Below are 16099 nucleotides of genomic sequence, written 5' to 3' on the forward strand. Positions count from 1 at the left end.
AGCATTATTTACAATAGACAAAGTATGGAAGCAGCCTAAGGGTCCACCAACTGACGAATGCATGAAGAACATGTGATATATATCTATAACGGAACATTATTCAGCCATAAACAAAGAATGAGATCTTGCCATTTGCAACAAGGTGGATGCATCTAAAAAGTATAACGCCAACTGAAATAAGTCTGTCAGAGAAAGACAAATACAAATGATTTCATTCATAGGTAATTTAAGAAGCAAAACAAATGAGCAAAGGGAAGAGACAGAGAGAGACAAATCAAGAAACAGACTCTTAACCATAGAGAACAAACCGATGGCCACTAGAGGGGGGTGGGTGGAGGAATTGGTGAAATAGGTGAAGGGGATTAAAAGTACGCTTACCTTGATGAGCCCAGAATAATATATGCAATTGTTGAATTGCTATGTTGTACATCCAAAACTAATATAAAACTATATAGTAACTACATCTGAATTGAAATTAATTTAAAAAATGAAGGAAGATGTAACATTTGATTTATGTGTGACACACTGTGTTCCAGGTTTCAAATATTCATGATTCAATCTTACCCTATTTAATTTTGGTAAAATGTGTATTTTAGAATAGATTTTACACATATATATAATTTTATTTAGTCATTTTCCTATTTAGAATATTTATTACTGTATAAAGGCACTATACGATCAATGAAGAAAATGTGGAACAAAACTATAGCTGTGAATTCTGATACTAATTTTATGATAGTGCTTACTCTGGAAAATTTCCTTTCAATTGGGTTCATAGGTACGTTAGTTTTTTCTAGAATTTTTCCACTCTGAACTGAAAAGAATTTTTCATGTAAACCCATACCAACACCCTCGAGGAGAATAAAAATACTCCTGGAATGTAGAGTAAAATTTAATGCTACCCAAGAACATTTTGAAATAATGGTAAGATCATTACAAATGGACAGACTCTATGACTCCCTTTTTAAAAGATTATATAATGCTGGGACAAATAACCATCCTGATAGGGTACAAGAAAATATATGTATCTGTGAGGATAATCATCCTTGCCTCAAGGAAGTACAGATGTTAATCACATGTAAACACAATAAATAAGTAATTACAAATTGTGTTAATTGCTATGAGGCTAACTCACAGACAACGGAGAACAGCCAGGAATTTCAACTTCCAATAGTGTTATACATAAACTGAGAATTGCACGTCAGCAAAACAAGTCCTTGTTGCTCATGGCTCTCAAAACATATACAAAGTCTATGTGATTTGACAAAATATGTTAAAAATGCCACACACGAAGGAGACTCAGGGACGATAGGAGAGTAGGAGGTTCTGAGCTCACCTCCTTCCACAGATACCAGGGCTACAACTATATATACTGCAACTTTTTGAAAACAACCTAAAGACTAGCAGAATCGTGTTCCCACAGCCAATGATATACAGAGACTCACATCAAGAGGTGTAGGAGGGGAACCAAACTTCTGCAGGGAAACCCACAAGTGGGAGAGATATCAGAGGTGAAGAGGTCCTACCAGAGGAGCAAGGGGATCAAGCCTCAGAATGGACAACCCTCAACCCCACAGTCCTGGGGATCTGAACCAGAAATGTGAGCACCCTTAATGTCTGGCTTTCAAAATCGGTGAGGCTTAACTCTGGGAGCCCTCAAAACCAGCTGAGCTTAACTTCAGAAGACCCAGTTGGCTACAGGAAACCAAGATTCCACTCTTCAAGGGCTGATACACTACACTCACTAGGTCCAAGACTCAACACAGGGACAGCAGTTTGAAAGCACTACTAGTACATGAAAAGATTTACTAATTAATTTTAGAGTGAGCACCAGATGGGTAGGGATGGTAGAAACTTTTACCAGGGTGGGTCCCATTTTTCATGCCTTCCTTCAGCCTAGTTGGTCAGATGCTGGGAGAAACCAGTTCTAACATTCCCTAATCTACCTGACAGCACTGTTCACTCACCCTGGTGTTCTCCTGTGGAGCTACCCCAACAGGGTGCCTTTCCAAATTGACCCCCACCCTACCTAACCCAGGAGACAACCTTGGCTGAGACCAGCATCCCTCCAAAACAACTCCTGTCCCAGGGAGGGTAGGCGGCCCCACCCACTGGTAAATCTACAACAGTTACTGCCAGGCCCCTCAGCCAGCTATGCTAAAGGCTGACATCACCCACCAGAGGACAGCAACTGCTATAGCCAGGCTTTTCAGCCAGCTGCCTTAGGGCCAGGCCTGCTAGCTAGTGCATCCTTAGCAGTTGTGGCCCAGCCACAACAGGAGGACACGTGCACCCCACACAGGGGACATCCCTGGAGCACCAGTTTCTGGAGACCAGGGGGGATTGTGCTACTGGGCGCCACAGGATGCCTTCCAACAAACCCACTACTTTCACCACCAGGAGACGTAGCTGACCTACCTAATATCTAACAATCACAGAAAGTCAAACAAAATGAGGAGAAAAAGGAATATGCTCAAAATACACACACACACACACACACACACACACACACACTTTAAAAAATTAACTAAAAAAAAACAAGGATAAGCAATCTACCTGATAAAGAGATCAAAGTAATGGTCTTAAAAATGCTCACATCATTTGGGAGTGAATTAACTCAATGAAAACTTTAACATAGAGATAGAAAAAAAATACATAAAAAAGAATGAGGGGCGCCTGGGTGGCGCAGTCGGTTAAGCGTCCGACTTCAGCCAGGTCACGATCTCGCGGTCCGTGAGTTCGAGCCCCGCGTCGGGCTCTGGGCTGATGGCTCAGAGCCTGGAGCCTGTTTCCGATTCTGTGTCTCCCTCTCTCTCTGCCCCTCCCCCGTTCATGCTCTGTCTCTCTCTGTCCCAAAAATAAATAAACGTTGAAAAAAAAAAATTAAAAAAAAAAAAAAAGAATGAAAGTTTAAGAATACAATAATTGAAATTAAAAAAAAAAAACAAAACACTACAAGGGGGTATTCAGTTTTAAATGCCCCCTCTCTGGAAAAAGAGTTTTCATACTATTCTTCCTTTCTGGTCTTATATTCTAATAAACTTCTGCCTGCTCACCGCCCCAGCCCCCACAACACCACACACACACACACACACACACACACACACACACACACACTACAAGGAAAAAACACTAGACTAAAGGAGGCAGAAGAATGAGTCAGCAATCTGAAAATAGGGTAATGGAAAGCAGCCAAGGTGAACAGCCAAACAAAGAATTTAAAAAATGAGGATAGGCTGAAACATCCAAGGAAAATCAAGCGTACTAACATTTGCATTATAGGAGTCCAACAGGAGAACAGAACGAAAAAGGGACAGAAAACTTCTATGAAGAAATGATAGCTGAAAACTTCCCTCATCAGGTGAAAGAAGCAGATATCCAGTTCCAAGAAGCACTGAGAACCTGTAAAGATGAACCCAAGAAGGTCCATATTAAGACACATAATAATGAAAATGGCAAAAGGGAGAGAGGGAGACGGAGAGGGAGAGGGAGAGGGAGAGGGAGGGAGGGAGAGAGGGAGGGAGGGAGAGAGGGAGGGAGGGAGGGAGGGAGAGGGAGAGGGAAGGAGAGAGAGAGAGGGAGAGAGAGAGAGAATATTAAAAACAGCAGGGGAAAAGCAAATAGTTACCAACAAGGGAAACCACATAAAGCTATCAACAAATTTTCAGCAGAAACTTTGTAGGCCTGAAAGAAGTAGTAGGGTATGTTCAAAGTGCTAAAAATAACCTGCAACCAAAAGTCCTCTACCCATGAGGCTATCATTCGGAATTGAAGAAGAGAGAGAAAGAATTTTCAAGACAAACAAAAGTTAAAGGAGTTCATTACCAGTAAACCAGCCTTACAAGAAACATTATAGGGACTTTTATAGCAGAAAAGGCCATAACTAGAATTAAGAAAATTATAAAAGAAAAAATTTCACTGGTAAAAGCAAACATATACTAAATGTACTAGCTCAATTAGTTATAAATAAGCTATGAAGATTAAAAGACACAAGTAGTAATATCAATTTTTTCTGTAAAAATTAGTTAAGCCAGACACAAAAAGACATAAAGTATGACATCATATAAATAAAATGTAGAGTGGAAAGTAAAAATGTAGTACTTTCAGAATGTGTTCAAACTTAAGCAACCGTAAACTTAATACAGACTGCTTAATGCATACATAGGATGCTACATATGAACCTCACAGGAACCACAAACCATAAAACTATAGAAAAACTATACAAAAAACAGAAAGGAATTCAGGCTTCACTCAAAAGAAAGTCAATAAATCTCAACGAAAGCGAGTATGAGAAAAAGAAAGGATCGGAGAACTACAAAAACAACCAGAAAACAAACAAAATGATAATATATACATACCTATAAATAATTACTTTAAATATAAATGGAATAAATGCTTCAATCTAAAGACACAGTGTGACCGAATGAATCAAAAAACAAGATCCATCTGTATGCTGTCAATAAGCGATTCACTTCAGACTAAAGACACATAGGCTAAAAGTGAAGAAATGGAAAACGATATTCCATGCAAATAGAATGTAATAAAAGCTGGGAAAGCCATACTATTAACAGACAAAATAGACATTAAAATAAATACTGTAACAAGAGACAAAGAAGGCCATTACATAATGATAAAGGAATCATTCCAACAAGAGGATACAACAGTTGTAAATATTTATGTACCCAGCACAGAGGTACCAAAATACTGAAATGGAGAAACTGACAGTATTACAGTAACAGTAGGGGAATTTAACACCCCCACTTACATCAACGGATGGATCATCCAGACCAACAAGGAAACAGTGACTTTGAATGACACATGATGTGGCTTTGAAAGACTCAAATGTTCAACATATACATAAAAAGATATTCATTTCCACTCATCAGGGAAAATGCAAATCAAAACCACAACGAGATGTTACCTTATACCAGTTCTCACGGCAAGTAACAAAAAGAAAAGGAATAACAAGTGTTGCTGATGATGTGGAGAAAAGGGACCCCTTGTGCACTGTTGGTGGAATGTACATTGGTGCAACCACACTGACAAGTAGTACGGTGGCTCCTCAAATATTAAAAAGAGGGGGTGCCTGCGTGGCTCAGTCAGTTAAGCATCTGGCTTCAGCTCAGGTCAGGATCTCACAGTTTGTGGGTTCGAGCCCACGTCAGGCTCTGTGCTGACAGCTCAGAGCCCGGAGCCTGCTTCAGATTCTGTCTCCCTCTGTACCCCTCCCCAGCTCATACTCTGTCTGTGTCTGTGTCTGTCTGTCTGTCTCTCTCTCTCTCTCTCAAAAATAAACAAACATTAAATTTTTGTTTAAATTACAAATAGAAATACCATATGCTCCAGTAATTCCACTACTGGTATTTACCCAAAGGAGGAAAAAAAAAAACCTCACTGATTCAAAAACAAACAAACAAACAAAAAAACAATACATGCACCCTGTTTATTGCAACATTATTTACAATAGCCAAGATATGGAAGCATCCAGTTATAGATGAATGAATAAAGAAGATGTTGGAGATATTTATTTATTTATTTATTTATTTATTTATTTATTTATTTAGATAGACAGATAGATAGATAGATAGATAGGATGGAACATTAGTTAGCCAATGAAATCTTGCCATTTGCAACAATATAGATGGACCTGGAGCTTATTATCCTAAGTAAAAAGAGACCAAGACAAATACTATATTGTTTCACTTATAGGTGGAATCTAAGAAACAAACCAAATAAAAATAGTCCTCTAAATTCAGTGAGCTGATGCTTACCATTGGGGAGGTGGTTGTGGGGATGGGAAATTAGATTAATGGGATGAAGTCTTCCAGTTACAAAACAAGTAAGTTGGAGAGATGCAAACTGCAGCGTAGGAAATACAGTTAATAATATTGTAATAACACTGTATGATGACAAATGATGACTTACTGTGGTGAGCACTAAGTAATGTACAGAATTTTCAGATCAGTACATCCGAAACTAATATAACACTGTAGATCAATTATTCTTTATGATATATTTAAAATGAATTAATTAATACAATTGTTAAATGTGCCACATACTTGAAAAACCAGAATGAGTATAATTCTGCTAAAAATCTCTGATTATAATTGTCCAGATATAGTTGCAGAACATACGTACTTCAGTTACAAAGGGCCATATAGCTCTTATAATGGCATTCTTCAGGCATGTTACTATGACAACATATCTGGATGGCTTGCTTTTTTTAATCCTGTAGGGCAAAAATTATCTCAATCAGTCAATGGCATTTATTTACTCATTCGATATGTATCAATGTTCTACTAATGCCAGCCATTGGGAAAATTCTACAGAACAAAAGAGAAGTAGTCTCTGCTTTGGCAGGAATACTGACTGCTTACAAAGACAGCTATTAAACTAATATAGAAAATTGTGCTATACAGTTACAAATGATAGTAGGAAAATAACAGGGTACTGCGAGAGGAAATGATTTGGAAAAACTCATTAAATTGAGGTGCAAGTCATTTTAGCATAGGTAATATGGAAATCTTACTGATGCTCAACATACGTGAAATTTTACCCAGAGTTATCTCAGGTCAAACACTAGATTAGCCATTATGCTGTGATCAGAATGCTTTTGTGTGTTTCCAATATTTCAGGATTTCTACCAAGATCCTTGGTTGCACAGTATCATCTATATCAGCAATTTTCGACTTGCCCTCTATCCTAGCACTCATGATGGATGATGGTGATTACTAATATATTTGGATTTATTTCTACCAACTTTTGTGTGCTTCCTTCTTACTCTGCTTGTTCTTTGATTCTCTTTTCTAATTTCCTGTACTCTCTTGTATTGATCGAACTTTATTAGCTTTTTCCCCTCTACTGGTTTAGAAGTTATGTTTTATATCATTTTTGTGGCTAACCTTAAATTGTGAACATGTATTTGTGACTTAACCAACCCGAAGTCAGTATCTGTAATGCCAAAGAGTACAAGCAGTTTAGCTACCTGTAACTTTCATCACCACTGCCAAACACCCACATGTACATATACATACAACCACACACAATATGTATATTCACAGTAGGTATATTTTTTGCATTGCACCTATACCTTCTCTGTCATTTAAGGCAGTTTATCAAATGAAAGTTAGAACATATCAGACCATCCTAGATTCTACTGCCATTTGTAAAATTTAAAAAAAAAACTTAGTAAACCATTCCAAGTATGTATTCCTTAACTTTATAACTGGTGACACCTCAAATAATTAGTCATAACTCATCACAAGTGTTTAATTTCTATTGGGTTAGGTTAATTGTATTAAAAACACAACCCATCTCAATGATACAGACTGCATGAGTTTAGATTCTCTCCCAAAAGTGTTGAGACCAAAGATCTTCTTTCACTCATAGATTCAGGCCAGAACAACCTAGTTCTGCAACAACCACACCATATGGCCAATGCCAAAAAGATGGTTGCTCTGCTGCATTCTGGAAATTTAGTCTTTATCACCAGGAGAGAATGAAGCAGGGCTGTAAACTGGAGGGTATTTCAGCGACATTGATCAAAGTTAACATGTATAACTCCCATTGCATTCAAGATGTCTATGTTTTATTAGATATATTAGAAAATGAAAAATAAATAAATAAACAAACAAATAAATAAAGTCCTATTAGATACAGTAGGCAAAAATACATGTAGAAAACTAGGTCAAATAGGTAAAAATACATGTGGAAATGTCTCCTGGCTTCATGTAATTTTAACCCAATTCCTTAGAAGGTGATTTAGTGACACATATGTACTAATCAAACTATTCAGGGAGTCTATTTACAGGGATTTTATTTACATATTCGATTAAGCATAAGAAAAGATTCAAATATGTGTATGTTCTAATGCGGGCTCTACCACTTATGACCTGTATGACCTTCAAGTAGTGATAACCTTGCAAGTTTTAGTTTTTATATCTCTAATCACTTCTATGTTTCACATGATCATGTCTATGAAAAATGAAGTAGAGAAAAGTGATGTAAAATGTGTGTGTGTGTGTGTGTGTGTGTGTGTGTGTGTGTGTGATGAAAAATCTGGTGTGATACCTAGCAAAGGTTAGACAAACAATAAATGAAACATTTTGCATAAAAGACATTGCACAGGGGATGCCTGGGTGGCTCAGTGGGTTAAGTGTTCCACTCTCAATTTTGGCTCAGGTCATGATCTCAGGGTTCAGGAGACTGAGCTCCCATCAGGCTCTGTGCTGACTGTGTACAGCCTACTTGGGATTCTCTCTCCCTCTCTCTGCCCCATCTTCACTTGCAATGTCTGTCTGTCTGTCTGTCTCTCTCTCTCTCAAAATAAATAAATGTTTAAAAAATGAAAATAAAACCAAAATCCATTACATAGGATCATAATCTATCCTGACTGAGCTATAACATTTAAACACTGTCACTGAGACATATTCTTGGAGCAATTACAGTACCCGTACAATTCAGAACAACTTTCCGATAGACACTAATCAAATACGTAAATCCTATTACATAACTTTGGAAGACATTTTAAAAACTGAATTATTTAGACAATAGCTAAAGCACGGTATCTGAAAAAAAAAAACCTTCCATAAAATCCACCAATTGAAATTTTCAGAAATACTACCTTTATCAACATCATATTTGCCATATGAAACTTTCATGTGCATCCTCACATACCCTTAGATGTCACCCATAATATAAATGTTGACTTAGCTCATCTAAGTCATCATGGAAGCACGGAAAAGCTCCAACTAATTAAGGATATATGAGGTAAATAAAAGACATAGATCCTATATTACCATTTTATTTCAAAATTACTTATAAGTATCACCAGCTATAGAAGTTTGAAACAGAATAAACATGTCAAACATTAGATATAAGTTGATGCTATTATGTAAGAAAGCAGAATATATCTGGAAACTATATAATGGTGGGGATATAGGAGAGAAAAAAATGGATTTTCTTACAAATTGAAGATGGAGATGATAGAGAAATAAATTGATCTAGGAGGCTCAGTGAAATTTTGTGAAATACACTTTGCCCATATACCATAGCATGTTTACAAACCACCAAGGAAAAAACATCATCTTCTGACTGCTCCTTTACTCTTTTCCTGAGAATGAACATGGAGACTAAGTGTCTTGTCCAGACTCACTTTAGGGAAATATTTTATATCCACTTTTACAGACATAATTAAAAAGATGTAGAAATGGGACACCTGGGTGGCTCAGTCAGTTGAGTGTCTGACTCTTAATTTCAGCTCAGGTCATGATCCCAGGGTCATGGGATCTAGCTCCATTTGGGCTCTATGCTGAACGTGGAGCCTGCTTAAGATTCTCTCTCGCCCCCACCCCCTCTCGAATTAAGAAGAAAAAAAATAAGGGGTAGAAGCATACAAGATTAACTTTTTACTTTGAAATGGTGTGTACATTTCCTCTAAATGGAAATACCTGCAGAGTTTAGTGAGACTTGGTTCTGAGTACTGCTTTAAAATCTCTCATTATCCTAAGAGAAGCAAAGAAGACATTCATTTTCAAACAGAGACTCTACTTGGTTACTTAAAACCTAAGAAGACAATGAAAAAGATGAAAATTTAAAGAACCTCGTGGGGCTGGCAAACTTAACCACTAGTTCAGCCATGTTGTATGGACTGAGAAGAAAGAAAACCTGTCAGTTGACAGGAAACAGGATGTTCCTTTGCCCTCCCAGAGTATCTACATGCAGAATTGGTAAGCACTGACCAAGAAGCTCAGCACTGTCTAGGTGTTCCTCCAGTTCTTTCAAATCACTAATGTCAGTCCCCTCAAATCATCTAGTTCCTGGATGAAAGCTAACAGTGAAGACATAACAGTAGAACCTATTTTATCCTTACTGATATGTTTATATTTCCTTTTCATTCCTGAAAACTAATTTCATACTGTAACATTTAATCACAAATTACATGAAGATAAAGTAAAACAAAAATGCATTCTATTTTATTGTAATATGTGTGTTTCATTTTATTCAAATCCAACAGGACTTGTTTTTGTTTTGTGGTGAGTGAAGCAGACCAAAACATTTCCAAGGAAATATAACAAGGGATTATTTGTCATCTCATGTAATAAAATGATTTCCAAACCACAATAAGGAAAACAATATGATTTAGAAATAAATATCATGTGACAAAAAATGTTAAGTAATGTTTCAAAATAGACTTGGGTATATGTACATATACATGCATACTCAGGTACATGTACTCAGTATACTTCAGTGAGTACTACAAATCAGTAGAAACTTTATCGATTATGGAAGGAAAAGTAAGGGACATTCTCATTTCACATAACACATTATTTCCAAATCAACAGGAGGTATAAATGAACAAAAGAGGCAAATAAACAAACAAAAACACAAAAGACAGGGATAATATATAAATAATAACCCTATGAACTTAAGGTTTTGATGAGTTTAATAGTACAATCATTGAACTTCACAAAATAAAATTTATTGATAAACCTGAGAAAAGGAATTTGTATAATATGGGACTATGTGCTACACATTTGTCTACCTGGCTAACAGTTTTAATATGTAAAGAGTTTATAAAAATTAATAAAAAAATGATTTGATAACATCAGAAATCATCCCAGCTATGTATTTCATTTCTATAAAATAGGGGATTATAGGAGTATCCTATTGTTTATAGGGGTCTTATGAGGATCAAGCAAATCAATAAAAGTAAAACCCTCAGAATGGTGCTTGGTGTTCACTAAATGTTAGGAAAAAAATACCTTGTCAATAGATTCACAGAGAAAACCCACAAAAGTACAAGAGATGGTAAGTGAAAACTGTTTAGCCATACTACTAAAAAATACAGAAATAAAATAAAAAGAAATTTAAATTCCAATAATATAAAATGACTTTACCATAAAAGTTATGTTTTGAAATAAAGATGTGTAGTGCAACCAAGGCACTATGCAACAGATACTCTCAGCCAGTTTTACCGAACACATGAATTAAACACCATTTTTCTGAAAAGCAGTTTGGTAGTATTTATCAAGCATATTTTTAAAAAATATGTATTACCCTAAGGAAACGGTCATTTTAAAAAAATGCAGGCAAGATATATACCTAAGGTCTATCATATTTGCATTTATTTACAATAAGAAATTATGTGGATGCTTAATAAGAGGGAAATTGTTGCATCCAAGGAGATGATGATTTATATAATAGTATGCTTTGGTTAATATCATATTTACTTCAAGACATGTAGAAGTATAATTACTTTCATTTATATACATTTCTCCATTCATTCAACTATTTATTATGCTAACAGAGTATATATTACATAGCAAAAAAATATGTATCATACTAAATACATAAATACTAAAACAGTAAATATTAAAGGAAGGCGCTATAGAAAGTTAACAGACCTTATTCTTAATATATAAGGAATATGTAAAATTTTAATTTTCTCCTTTTTTAAATTTTCTACTTTCAATAGTAAGAAGGCATAACTTCTAAAACTCTTTCTTTTTAACCTTTCCAACTAGCAACATATTAATATATGTAGCTATTAAAAGCCAAAGTTAAAGCCTAGAGATATCTGAGTCAGACTATTGCTCTGTGCATTGTTTATAAGATCAGCTCCTCAATTTGTAAATCAATAAGTGTAAGCTGAGTTGTTTTGAGCTTTTCCTTGGGCTTTGCTATTGCACTGGAGTATAACTAGGATTGTTTAAAAACATTGATTTAAGACCCTGAGTTTTAAGAGTAAACAAAAAATCAGTCTTACAGATTTATTTTAGCTTGCCACCTCACATTCCGAACTGGAACTATACCAATCTGAGAAAAAATAAACATACAGATTTGTCTTTTAAAGATCAGATGTCACCCCCCCCCCCCGCCAAATAGTTAGTATTTGGTAATTCTTACTGCAAATAAGAATCCTCCCATTCCTACCTCATGTTAATGAAGACAAAAAGAATGGATTCAGATCATCATAGAGGCCCAGTATATCCTAGTATGTCAACAGACAGGCAAACTCCAGGAACAGACTGGGTTTAGTTCAGAAAGAGACACAAGGCAAAGGAAAATTGAATGTGACACATGCCACTATTATTCAGCAAAAAAATAGTCAGGAGCTGTCTCATAGAGAATAACAGAAGGTTGTAGGTTCAAAAGAGGTATTTAGTCAAAATAAATGGCACCGTAAAGTTACCAAGCAGCACTCTTAAGAGATGTTTGGTCCAAGTTCAAATGATTTTGAGCTCATTTTAAATGTGGGACAGCTTGAGGTTGGCCCAGTATGTTACAGAAAAGGAGTGGGTGAAGAAAGGTGATTAAGCCCTCTGCCATTTATCATAGGAACTTTAAGAGTGAGCAGGTGCTTCCCATGATAGTTTAGAAAAGAAATCTAAATGGCTCCTATAGGAAGTTCATAGCCACTGAAAGGTGGGCAGGGGGAGAAGAGCTCAGAGAAGCAGAAAATGTAAATAAAAGACCCGATGTCTAAGGGGCAGAGGTGTCATTGAAGACTTTTTTATAAAAGGGAATGGCATGTTCCGGTTTGCATTTTATAAAGATTATCTCAACTGGTATGTTGAAAATGGATTGGTCAATATGGGAGGCAGAGGGGACAGCGGAGGAGTGGTCAGGGGATGATTGCCTACTCTAAGGTTGGAGGAGAGCAATCAGAAAGAAGTGGACAGATGGGGGTGAGTTTCATGAAGTCACAAAAGCCACCTCTGGTGGCTGATTGAACTTGGAAGATGTGACAAAGAGAGAGAAGAACCAAGCTGGAGTGTTGGTTTTTCTTGGATATTTGGGGATGTGGTCACTCACTGAGAATGAAACATCAAGTGTGAGACAGGCTGGTCACATGTAGACAAGAGGAAAATGACAGTTTCAATACGGGAAAGGTGGAGATAGCCAATAGATGGTTAGATATAAATGTATGGACCTCAACAGAGAGGTCTGGCCCAAGACCAAGTCCTGCGATGGATATGAAGGGGATCATCTGAGAAAAAACTCTGATGTAAAGAAAGAGGGGCTTAAGAAGGAAAAGTCACAGAGAGTGTAGATAGACAAGAAAATGGCCGTGCCATTGAGGTTAAAGAAATATGTTAAGTATTAATGAAAAAGAGGATCGAAGAAATACAATCATCTTTAATCCACCATCATCTATATATTATTGTAACAATAAGGGAGAAGGAAGTTTCCATTACTTTCCATCACCAACTTTTGGAAGTTTTCATTTCGTCTGAGCAATATGTTTAGTGATAATATATTAATTTAAGACAATCATACGTTTGTTTGCTTTTCAAATGGGTGGAGGTTGAGGTTGGGTGGGGGAGGACTGTTTTAAACCAGATATACCAAAGGATCACTTAGGAGGTGATTTCTGAAGAACTCTACCAGATGCACAGTCTAATGAATATTTCCTCCAGGAAACCCTGATGGGTCTACAGCCCCTCTGTGTGTACATCTGGCTTCATTTGCAGCCTCCTGGTCCCAACTCCAGCGTGACTGTTAACTTTAGCAATGCTGCCCATAGAGCTGATGCCTATTAAGGCAAACCAATTACATTACTCGATTAATTATGTGAGAATATTTAACCAAGCAGAGCCTATTTATAGATTGTACTTCCTAAATAAAAGTGTCTGTCCAAAATGGCAAATTTGTTTCCAGATAATCCTTAGAGATGGCGGTTAGAATATGACCCCCTGCTATTATTTTTTTTAGGATTCACATCCTGCGTTTTCTAAATCCTTTCGAAGTCTCAAAGCAGGAAACAATAAATTCTTTGCCAAGTATTTCTTTAGCAGAATCAGCAAATCCACCTCCTCCAAATGGCAGAAGGATGCAGATCCTGGTCATGTTTTTATTATCCTGCTCTAATGAACCGAGTCCAAATTTCTAAAATGTGTGTTCTCTGTTTTAGGCTGGAGTCCCTGAGATTTGTAATCCTAAACTAGAGCCAGAGACTGTTTTCCTATCAGCAAAACAGAGGAAACCATATTTGCAAATTCTTCAAGATCTCCCAAGCCAATCTGTTACAAAAATGAAAACTATTATTATGACAAGACTTAGCCCATAATTTATTTGTTGTGCCACAGTAATCTCCTTATTTATTCTGATTGAAGGCAATCACAAGTCTGTTCAACACTCAGAGTAAGTGGAAGTAAGCCAAATCCAGTCTAAACACTGAGAGCAGAAAACACTCGCACCAGGATTATTTCAGGGTAAATGCCTGAGTGTGCAAGGTGGCCCGGAAGTAGACCTTGAGAGTGAAGACAAATTTGATTCTTAAATTAGAGTCCAGAAATTGAGATTTCATCGTACCCCAAAGAAAGGTGTTTAGCTTCATCCAATGTAATGAGCAGAATCCAGCTATCACTGTCAAAGAATGGCCTGGATCATAAAAATGCCTAAGAGACAGGAAAGTTTTTCATATTTTGCATACCTCTCTCCCATTTATTCCCACTCCTTCCCTCAAACAAGAGACCCCGCTCAGCTATGGATGAAGCTCTTCAATGGCTGTAAAGCTGGTAGTTTTTCTAATGGCAGGCTACCTAAATCAGTCTAAAATTCATATTCATGTATTTTTTTGGGCTTTTTCCTTGTTCAATTCAAAATTTATTGAATTCAACTGCTCAAACATTGTGATCTCTTTAAGGTTATTTTAGGATAACCTCTTGCGGACCTATGTACACATCCGGAGACCAAAATAACTTTAATGGATGAAGGCTATTGAAAAACTGACCTGTTAAACCATTTCAGCTAATTATGTCTTGGTGTGAGACAACTGTTATTATTAGTTGGGTTTGGGGCAACGAAGGAACGAACACACCCCTTTTCTAACCACATCCTCACCAATGGCAATTTCTCTTTTTAGAATTCCTAAAGATATTAGATCTTTCTTTAAAAATATTGTTCTTTAATATGAAAAGTTCTCCCTGTGCAAGAAAGATAACTCTCAGAAATTAGTCCTGGGTTACTGCCATTACTTACTAAAGCAATGAAGAGACATAGCCAGGGAAAGTCCCCTGAATGTGTAGTGTGTCAGATAATGGAGCCATCTTGGTGGGGAGAACGTTTTAAAGAGTATCTTTGCACTGCTTTACCTTTTGATGAGCCTGTTTGGGAGTCACACATGGACCTCCCCATAAATGCTAAAAAGGCATTTCTCTACATAAAATTATGATTGATTCTACCCTTCACAGTCAGGAGCCAAGAGAGAAGAGCAATGGATTTCAATAGCTAGAAAGTCCCCACCACAAAGACCTATATAATAAGTTTTATGTAAAGATATAAAGGATATATCTTGAGAATATCACAATTCTTCTCTGAAACCTAAATTTCTCTTCCTTACAGATTAAACGGTTTCATTAAAATAGCTCTGTACATAATGCTCGCACTTTAACTCTCTCAATTCCCAACTGCAACGTACGTTTTCTAACTAAGGTCATTCTTGTTTATCAACCAGCACAGCTATGTTAATGATTACACCATTTAACCTAAGACCATTCTTTGTCTAGTACCAATGCTTGGAAGAACCTTATGACATCTCTGCATTTCAGATCAAGCTTCCTCCTGAGGCTCTGACAGCTAGAGTTTGACTCTGTAAATTCTTCATCTGAGCACAGATAACAGAGGCTCCAGGCGTTTTTCTCTGGCATTCTTTGTATCCTATGGGTCACAATTACTTGAATTTGCCTTCACTTTTGACTTCCTAAGGTGGTTGCCCTGAGCACAATCCTTGACCCCTGTCTTCCTTAATCCAAGTGACTGAACTTCTGCAGGACTCTTCCCATTGCCACTGTACTCATTGGGGAAAGATCTGTCAATTCACTCCTAATGTCACTCGTTATCTGGGGGCACAAACATCATAAAGAACACGATTCTCCTGAGTTTACAATGTTCATGGCTGGTTAAGAGCAGCACTAATTAAAGAAATCTAAAGCTGGGTTCAATGGAACCAGATCTAAAATGAAAATAAATAAATAAATAAATAAATAAATAAATAAAACAGATTCCCTAGAGATCTAGAGAATGAAGAAAGGTTTCTCAAGGTCAAGATAAAAGAAACATCAAGAAATGTGATAGGATAGTAGAAATAAAAACT

This window comes from Prionailurus bengalensis, chromosome A1, assembly GCF_016509475.1.
Source record: "Prionailurus bengalensis isolate Pbe53 chromosome A1, Fcat_Pben_1.1_paternal_pri, whole genome shotgun sequence".
NCBI classification, from domain to species: Eukaryota; Metazoa; Chordata; class Mammalia; order Carnivora; family Felidae; genus Prionailurus; species Prionailurus bengalensis.